The 9,846-nt window shown below is 40.6% G+C and overlaps 1 pseudogene; it reads left to right on the top strand.

The window, feature by feature from the left end:
• The first annotated feature begins 980 nt into the window (after window positions 1-980).
• Window positions 981-5,367, top strand: LOC129114881 (eosinophil peroxidase-like; annotated as a pseudogene).
• Window positions 5,368-9,846: the final 4,479 nt, after the last annotated feature.

Here is a 9,846-nt window from a genome sequence, read left to right as displayed (position 1 = left end):
TTTTTAGCAATGGTGTTGAAAGTTGTTTTTGTTTCTGTCCTGAACGCACAATTAAGTTTCATGCTTGCTTGCCAAAAACTCCTTGTTGTTTCCACTCCAGGAAGTTGTTTGAACTTTACATATCTGACATAACTGAGCTTACTGGAAAACTCTACCGTGGAGATCAGCCGATGATGGCTTTCATAATTATTCATGTTTTTAGAAATACACACATTTTTACATAGTACTTTTCAAAAATGTGAAGAAAAATAATTCAAAATGAAGTTAAAGTACTGTCAGAAACAAGAACAGTTAATGAAAATCAAGTAACAATAAAGAAAACTGCAATTAAAGCTAAAATGAAATAAAAAGAAACAACAGTTTATTTGTATGTAACTTTATGTTATGCAAAAGCTATAAATGCATTTGAGAGAACAGGATAGCACTGCAGCAGTTTAGTCCTAAATAATTATATTTTATTTTGTACAGATTTCCAAGAATTTACAAAGAAAGACAAAAATGAATGACAAAAAGGATACAATAAATTATAAAGCAAAATGTGAGAGATTATTTTCACACTTTTTACCAATAATAATGTCGTAAATGATTCTGACGATGTCTTCCTCTGCCGGGCCTTAACTTTATCTTTACGAATAAACTAGATAAAACAAAATAAGCATATCATTATATTAAACTTTGGCATTGTACAGCCAATGATCTTCACTAAGATGAACGATCATCAGATACTTTGATTTTCAAAAAGGTAGCTTTACTATTATTTTCAACTATCCTTATCCTATTTACTTTGACTTAATATTTATACAGTTAAGATATTCTCTGACCAATAACTAACCATTATTACTAAATAAATAATGTATACGATTGGATTATATTCATTCTCTACTTTCATGTATTTGGTTAAAAGAAACTTCGTAAATCTATTAGTTTAAGTGATTTGACCAGTGCTTTACTGACTGGAGAATATTTGGATTTTTTCACAGATGATTCGCTTTCTGGGGCTACTGGCTGCAGTTCTTTGCCTGAGCTTGCAATGCCAGGTGAACGCTGGTGAGTAAGACCTCTATCATATAACTTAGAATAGCTACACATACCCTTTAAATGCATTCATTATTTGGTACATTTTGCTCTCTTATTTTTGTAATAAACTTATCAGATCTCAGTCAAAATGTTTAAGTTTATGGCTTGTTCGTTGTGAGACAATATATATTTTGTAAAATGTTGAAAAGTGATTTATCTCAGATATGCACTGGCCAAAAACAGCAGAATTAAATATGAACAAGAAAGTCAATTAAACAAAATGTATTTTATGCTTTCAGAATCCCATTTGAGCAGGAGTGACATTGAAAGGGCCGTGATTGAGGCCAAGGTCACCGTAGACTCAGCCTATGAATACTCCAGGAGAGTGTGAGTGTGTGGCCTGCTGAACTGCTGTATACATTCCTCCCTACTTTGACTGAAAAAGTTGTTCATCAAATGTGCGTGAAATTGCTATTGAAGACATTCTCACTGAATTCATAAATCTGACCTCTCCATACAATACAGGAGTGTTGAACGCGTGAGGAGGAATGCAGTGAGTCCCTCAGACATCCTGCGGTTGGTGAAGCAGCCTGTTGGGTCAACCCGTAATGCCGTGCGTGCTGCTGACTATATGGATAATGCCGTTAAACTGATCAAGAGGTCGATTGAAAGACGTCAAAACGCTCCATCAATGCCACTGGTGTGGATCCTTAACAGCTTCACAGAAATTTCTTACAAATATTTGTAGAACGGTTGCAGCTGAGTTACTCATTTCTTGTCTCCGGTAATTAGATCTGATCTCTGAGGAGGATCTGCAGGTCATTGCTGAACTGTCAGGCTGCTCTCCCCAACATCGTGAGCCTTCTTGCATAACCATGAGCAATTTAGACAAATTTCGCACTGCAAGCAGCTCCTGCAACAACAGGTGAGGCATCAATTCAATGGCAACCTTTTATTTTGCTTATTATTTAAAAAATTATAAAACTGAAAATGTGCAAATAACAGTAATGTTTATGATGTCCCTTATTTTGGGTTTGCCTTGGGACTTTTGTTGCATGTTGTCCTTTAACCTTTACTTTATTTTCCTTTTACTCAGTGAAATAAAAAAAATGCAAAGAGCCATGAAAGTAATCTTCAAAGAAAAGAGAAAATTAACACGGTATAATAATTGATTTATTTTTTACTTGTGTAGGAAAAACACCCGCTGGGGATCCTCCAGCACACCTTTCACCCGCTGGCTCCCTGCCGAGTATCAGGATTCAATCTCTCTGCCCAAAGGCTGGTCCCCTGGGATGACAGTCAACGGACATCTTCTTCCCTTGGTAACATATTTCAGAATATCATCTTCACTGACCATGGAAAAGAAAAACACTTGTTGTACGAGTCCTTTTTCACCAAGGTGCTCATTGTCCACATCCTGTTCTCAGGTCAGAGCAGTGTCCAACAATATTCTGCGGACAGCAAACTCTGATGTGGTGAGCGACCCATACTTCAGTAACCTTGTAACAATCTTCGGCCAGTGGACGGATCATGACCTGACCTTCACTCCTCACTCTCCTACTATCCGCTCGTTCAGTAAAGGGATTGACTGTGACAAGACCTGTGAACGCACAGAGCCCTGCTTCCCCATTGAGGTCAGTGTTTGCTGCATTACACAAGAAAAGACATGAATACATCAAAAACACACACACACACACACACACACACACACACACACACACACACACACACACACACACACACACACACACACACACACACACACACACACACATACACACACACACACACACATATACAGGATGTTAACTGATTCTTGTCATCCAAACAGGTTCCAAGGCAAGACCCCCGCTTTGGCATAAACTCTTCGGAGTGCATCCCCTTCTTCCGCTCAGCAGCAGCTTGTGGTTCTGGCAACACCGGACACATTTTTGGTGGAAGCACCGTCCGTCAGCAGATGAACTCTCTCACAGCTTTCCTTGATGTAGGTCAGGTGTACGGTTCAGAGGACACCAAAGCTCGTTTCCTACGAGACCTCACCTCAGATAAGGGCCTGCTGAGAGTCAACACACAGTACACTGACAACGGCCGTGAGCTCCTGCCCTTCGCCACCATGGTTACCAACATGTGTGCCACCCGAGCCCGCATTACCAATGACAGCAATGCAGAGGAGGTGCCCTGCTTTATGGCTGGTGAGTGGCAGCAAAAACTATGATGTACAAATGTTAAAAGTGTTCAATCAATCACAAGCATCACACAGGGCTGACAGCACTTTTGTCCTCATTTCATCTGACTTTAAAGGTGACGAACGGTCCAATGAGAACATTGGGCTGACGACTTTACACACACTGTTCTTCCGTGAGCACAACCGTGTAGCCCGTGCTCTGGCGGATCTCAATCCTCACTGGGACGGAGAGAGAATCTATCAAGAAGCACGTAAAATCCTGGGAGGATATTCACAGGTTAGAGACAGGTTTAGCTGCATGGATTACAGAAATATTGGCATGTCTTCACATGGTTCAATCAACTCAGTGTATTGTCTGTCTTTTAGGTTCTAACTTTCAGAGACTACTTATTTCACATTGTTGGTCCAGACTTCATTGCCAGTCAGCTGTCCACCTACCCTGGTTATGATGAAGACGTGGACCCCTCGATCTCAATGTGTTCGCCACAGCTGCCTACCGATTTGCTCACCTGATGGTTCAGCCATTCATGTTTCGACTAAATGAGCAGTACCAGGAGGACCCTGATAACCCCAGCCCATTGCTGCACAAAGCCTTCTTCACACCGTGGAGGATTGTCTTTGAAGGTAATGTCGAGGTCTTTAACTTGTTAGTCTTTCCCTAAACAGAGAATGAATATTCATTTATTCATTTTCCGTAACCTGCTTATCCAGTTATGGGTTGCAGGAGAGAATAAATATAATTGATCAAAATGAAAATATCTCTTGTGTTTCTCAGGTGGTCTGGACCCAGTCATCAGGGGCCTGGTGGGTCGTCCGGCCAAGCTGAACACACAGGATCACATGATGTCTGATGAGCTGAGAGACAGGCTTTTTAAATTCACCAATGAGTTGGCTCTGGATCTGGCTGCCCTCAACATGCAGAGAGGAAGAGACCATGGACTTCCTGGTAGTTATCTAGTCTTCATACCTATGTATTTTTTATATCTAGAGTCAATTTTACTTACATATTTAGGATTTTGCAGGCATTACAGATCACACTCTTAATACATGGCAACATATTTACCCTGTGAATCCTTTTTAGGCTACAACAAATGGCGCAGGTTCTGTGGGCTATCACAACCACAAAATCTGGCAGAGTTGGGTCAAGTGCTGAACAACACCGACCTGGCCGCCAAACTGCTGAATTTGTACGGAACACCTGACAACATTGATGTGTGGCTTGGAGGAGTGGCTGAACCGTTTGTCCCTGGAGGAAGAGTGGGACCTTTGTTTGCCTGCCTGATTGCCGCTCAGTTCAAGCGGATCCGCCAGGGAGACATGTAAGTTACATAACTGACATTGCTAAAGATGTTGATATATTTCTGTTACCTGCACCTTTACAATAATGAGAGATTTAGAATATTCGAGACTTTAAATTATACCAAACTGTCCAATTTCAGAATTTGGTGGGAGAATAACGGAGTATTTACTGCGGCCCAGAGGAACTCCCTGAAGGACATCTCGCTATCTCGCATTATCTGTGACAACACTGGTATCACTGAAGTACCGGAAAAACCCTTTCTCTACCGGCCTCGAGGCACCGGGTACACCCAGTGCGCTAACATCAGTGCCTTTGACCTCAGTCCGTGGAGGGAGAATTGTGAGTTAAATCCCATCTGACACAGTTGACCAAAGTCAATCATTTCCGACATTCGAATATTTTGAAAATAATGATTTTCCTTTTTTTTTTATTTTAACCAGCACAAGATCCACGTGGACCCCGGGACCACCAGGTAAATCTACAAGTTATCCATAAAAACTTAAGTTGAATAGTATTTCTAGAAATTACTGTAATGGGAAGTTTCTGTTGGTGTAACTGTACTTGTCTCTTTTTTCGTACAGGAGAAAGTGGTCCTCCTGGACCTCCTGGACCCCCTGGACCCCCTGGACCCCCTGGCCCTCCTGGCAACGTGGAGAATGTTGCTTTCTCTGTGCGACTTGGCAACAACTTCCCCAAAGCCGGCGTGCCCATCATCTTCAATGAAGTCATCTACAATGGACAGAACAGCTATGACACAAAGACAGGGATGTTTACATGTCAGAATCAAGGTGTGTATGAATTCCAGTTCCACTGCACCATCCACCAAAGCGATGGTTTCTTCTCCAGGGCATTTGCTGTTCACTGAGTAGGAGACTGCTCATGATACAGCTTTTTGACCCACAGCATCTTTAAAACACTGCAAAAAGGAAATCTGTTTCCTGGTCCCTCTTAATTGCTGCCAATAGGGAGAGATAATCCACAGTTATGCAGGTTACTGCATTGCACTAGAATTTGAGACAACACAGATGCTAAAGTATTCTGGTTTGACCTTTTCTTAGAACTGACTATGCCTATTTTTATCCCTGTTTACCAGACAAAATTACATCTTAACATAGTAATTTGTTGTAGTGAACCTTACTGAGAGAAAAGCAATATTTCTTGTTTAAAAGATTTTGTATTTGCTGAAGGAATATTTAAAACGCAGAGTGATATCTGCAGTAGTATTGTTACATGAACAGCAAAGCTTATACAACTCTTTTTTTGTAAAATGAACTACTGTCAAACTGAATGTTAGAATTACCTGACTTAACATATTTCCCCTAACTTTTCTTATGAATTATTCAGTTTATTGTCTTTCCCTCTTTTCTGAATATTGCTGAGTATTGTACAATGTACAACCATGTTATTCTTAAATAATGTTACTTAATGCAAAAGGTGTAATTTGTAACAAATTTCTTTGGGAACATACTGTTGTTTTTCCAGACTCTATGTGTAAGTCACTTTAAGTTTGACTGTTTGATTAATAAAAGATTGTACTAAAATCCTTCCTGCCTCAGTCCAATTTGATGATACATAAACAACTTCAGAGGATCACTACACCTTAGTTTGCAAATCCGGAAAACCAAAGTTGATGATGTTCTTACTTGAACCAGTAAGATGGCACTGACATACAATATTTAAGTCATGAAAATCGCTACCAACCTGTGGTTTTGGATAAACCAAAGTCCTGCTCTGTTCGTCTTGAGGACTTAATTGTTCTTAAAATTCGCGGTCAATTTGTAGATGTAGTTTATCCTGGCATCATTCAAAAAAATCTTGATAAATCATAAAGTTAAATCATGCTTTAAACACATGCACTTTAAACTTTGTAAAAGTTCAAGCAAAGAATCAAATAAATTGATCGCTTGGGACGCAATTAAAAAGAGAAATTGTTCAGAAGGGATATTTATTTATGTTGTAGCTACGATCTCTAAATTTAATAACTAACAACAAGTGTTTCCCCTTAACCTCTTCACACATTTTTTGGAAAAAACCCACTTGACATCAGTTCAGTGGTTGGTGGGTTGACAGGTATGCCAGGCAACGCCTCTCTCTAAAGCAAAGTTTCTATTAGAGTGGTAACACATCATGGAGATTATGAAAAACATGCTATCATTCAGTGATGTTCAGTAACAAAGGCTTATATGTCGTATCTTTCATGCGACAGTGCTGTTGAAGTGATGAGGAAGGATGCTCCTATGGACTGTTCTTGCTGGTACAATGAAGTTTATTACAAACAAGCAACACGTCATGACGGACGTCTAGAGCGCCCGGAGGTCTCGAGTCGAATGTGAACCTACTTTCCGTGCTCTCACCCCACCTTATATAGAGTACATGTTATTCACATTTGGGCTGAAGTCCAGATCATGTATGGGGCCCCTCATTCTACACATTTTGCCCGTTGGACCCTGATGTCCTGCACATCTACTTCTTATCTAAAACAAAGAGACGTGGGGCCTTCGCTGTATTGTGCAAGACCTGAAAATATACCACACTTATCTACAAAATATTTACAAGTCTAGACATGAAGCACAATATAGTATGAGCTACTTGTTCCTCTGGAAGTTGAGCACATGTTGCTAAAATAAGATAAGATAATCCTTCATTAGTCCCGCAGCGGGGAAATTTGCAGGATTACAGCAGCATAGGGTAAAGTGCACACAAGATACATAGTAAAAGAAAAACAACATAAAATAAAAAATGTATATGTATATACAGTGGGTACGGAAAGTATTCAGACCCCTTTAAATTTTTCACTCTTTGTTTCATTGCAGCCATTTGCTAAAATCGAAAAAGTTCATTTTTTTTCGCATTAATGTACACTCAGCAACCCATCTTCACAGAAAAAAACAGAAATGTAGAAATTTTTGCAAATTTATTAAAAAAGAAAAACTGAAATATCACATGGTCATAAGTATTCAAACCCTTTGCTGTGACACTCATATTTAACTCACATGCTGTCCATTTCTTCTGATCCTCCTTGAGATGGTTCTACTCCTTCATTGGAGTCCAGCTGTGTTTAATTAAACTGATTGGACTTGATTAGGAAAGGCACACACCTGTCTATATAAGACCTTACAGCATCACAGTGCATGTCAGAACAAATGAGAATCATGAGGTTGAAGGAACTGCCCAAGGAGCTCAGAGACAGAATTGTGGCAAGGCACAGATCTGGCCAAGGTTACAAAAGAATTTCTGCAGCTCTCAAGGTTCCTAAGAGCACAGTGGCCTCCATAATCCTTAAATGGAAGAAGTATGGGATGACCAGAACTCTTCCTAGACCTGGCCGTCCAGCCAAACTGAGCAATCGTGGGAGAAGAGCCTTGGTGAGAGAGGTAAAGAAGAACCCAAAGATCACTGTGGCTGAGCTCCAGAGATGCAGTAGGGAGATGGGGAAAGTTCCACAAAGTCAACTATCACTGCAGCCCTCCACCAGTCGGGGCTTTATGGCAGAGTGGCCTGACGGAAGCCTCTCCTCAGTGCAAGACATATGAAAGCCCGCATAGAGTTTTGCCAAAAACACATGGAGGACTCCCAAACTATGAGAAATAAGATTCTCTGGTCTGATGAGACCAAGATTGAACTTTTTGGCGTTAATTCTAAGCGGTATGTGTGGAGAAAACCAGGCACTGCTCAACACCTGCCCAATACAATCCCAACAGTGAAACATGGTGGTGGTGGCAGCATCATGCTATGGGGGTGTTTTTCAGCTGCAGGGACAGGACGACTGGTTGCAATTGAAGGAAAGATGAATGCGGCCAAGTACAGAGATATCCTGGAAGAAAACCTCCTCCAGAGTGCTCAGGACCTCAGACTGGGCCGAAGGTTCACCTTCCAACAAGACAATGACCGAAGCACACAGCTAAAATAACAAAGGAGTGGCTTCGGAACAAGTCTGTGACCATTCTTGACTGGCCCAGCCAGAGCCCTGACCTAAACCCAATTGAGCATCTCTGGAGAGACCTGAAAATGGCTGTCCACCAACGTTCACCATCCAACCTGACAGAACTGGAGAGGATCTGCAAGGAAGAATGGCAGAGGATCCCCAAATCCAGGTGTGAGAAACTTGTTGCATAATTTCCAAGAAGACTCATGGCTGTACTAGCTCAAAAGGGTGCTTCAACTCAATACTGAGCAAAGGGTCTGAATACTTATGACCATGTGATATTTCAGTTTTTCTTTTTTAATAAACTTTTTCGATTTTAGCAAATGGCTGCAATGAAACAAAGAGTGAAAAATTTAAAGGGGTCTGAATACTTTCCGTACCCACTGTATGTATTTATATGTTTTAATGTAGGAAGGGAGGAAAGCAAATGGGGAGTATGGGAAATAGAAAAGGCACTCCTACACTTACGGTAGCCAACGGGGGACCTCAGAGTGGTATAAGGGAAGAAAACCAAAACATGAACCTATGCCACAGCTGGGATGGCCGTGTAAACAAGGCTGGTTTCTCTGTACAACACCAGCCAAATGTTGCCATTCCATTGAGGATAGGTAAGAGCTAAAGAATTGCACCGGAGATTTCAAAACCGACCCACTTAAAAATGTGATCTGTAGTCCAAAAATAAAAATAGGTTGTAAAAGAGTCATTAATAGTAGCCAGTGACACTTTTGAGTTGAGGCGGCCCAGAGCTTTTCTGTACAACACTGGAGCCTCAAGCCAAACACTAAAAAGTGATCAAGTCAAAAGGAATTTCAAGATTCAATAGCCAGGTATGTTTAAAGCTGCCTTCTGAAACATCAAACTTCTCTGTATCCACGCAGAGTTTCAGAGAACAACAAATAGTGTTGAGTTTTGACTTCAAGCCAATAAGACTGGCAAAGAACACACTCCATTAAGGATAAAGACGGAGACCAGGTTTCTCTGGTAGCTACACCTGCCATCAATATACTTAAGGCCTACAAGGGCTGTTAGTTACTTCAAAACCATAAAAGCTAGTGAAACTACATTTAAAAACGGGACTCATTTAAAATTGAATTTCAATGCATAACAATCCAATTTTGCCATTATTTTCAAGTACAACAACAACTACTGCAGACCAGAGCAGTGACATGGCAGCTTCTGACTTTTTTCTGTATTACGTCAGAGGGGCATCTGATTTATACTCATTTTATTTTAGGATTTAAATTCTCCATTCTTCTCGTGCTGCAACATCTGTTACATTTTAATTGTGCCATTCTGGCATCCTCCACAAAGACAGAGGAATAAAGCTGCTGAAATGGGATAAACAACACTGACTGGGTCTGGGAAATATTTTACCAGATTGACAAAAGGAGGAATGTTTAGAAATACACTAAATACACT

The sequence above is a fragment of the Anoplopoma fimbria genome, unplaced genomic scaffold (genome assembly GCF_027596085.1).
Source record: "Anoplopoma fimbria isolate UVic2021 breed Golden Eagle Sablefish unplaced genomic scaffold, Afim_UVic_2022 Un_contig_10742_pilon_pilon, whole genome shotgun sequence".
NCBI lineage: Eukaryota > Metazoa > Chordata > Actinopteri > Perciformes > Anoplopomatidae > Anoplopoma > Anoplopoma fimbria.
The sequence above is the reverse complement of the archived record's forward strand: the minus strand, read 5'-3'. Positions and strand labels throughout refer to the sequence as shown.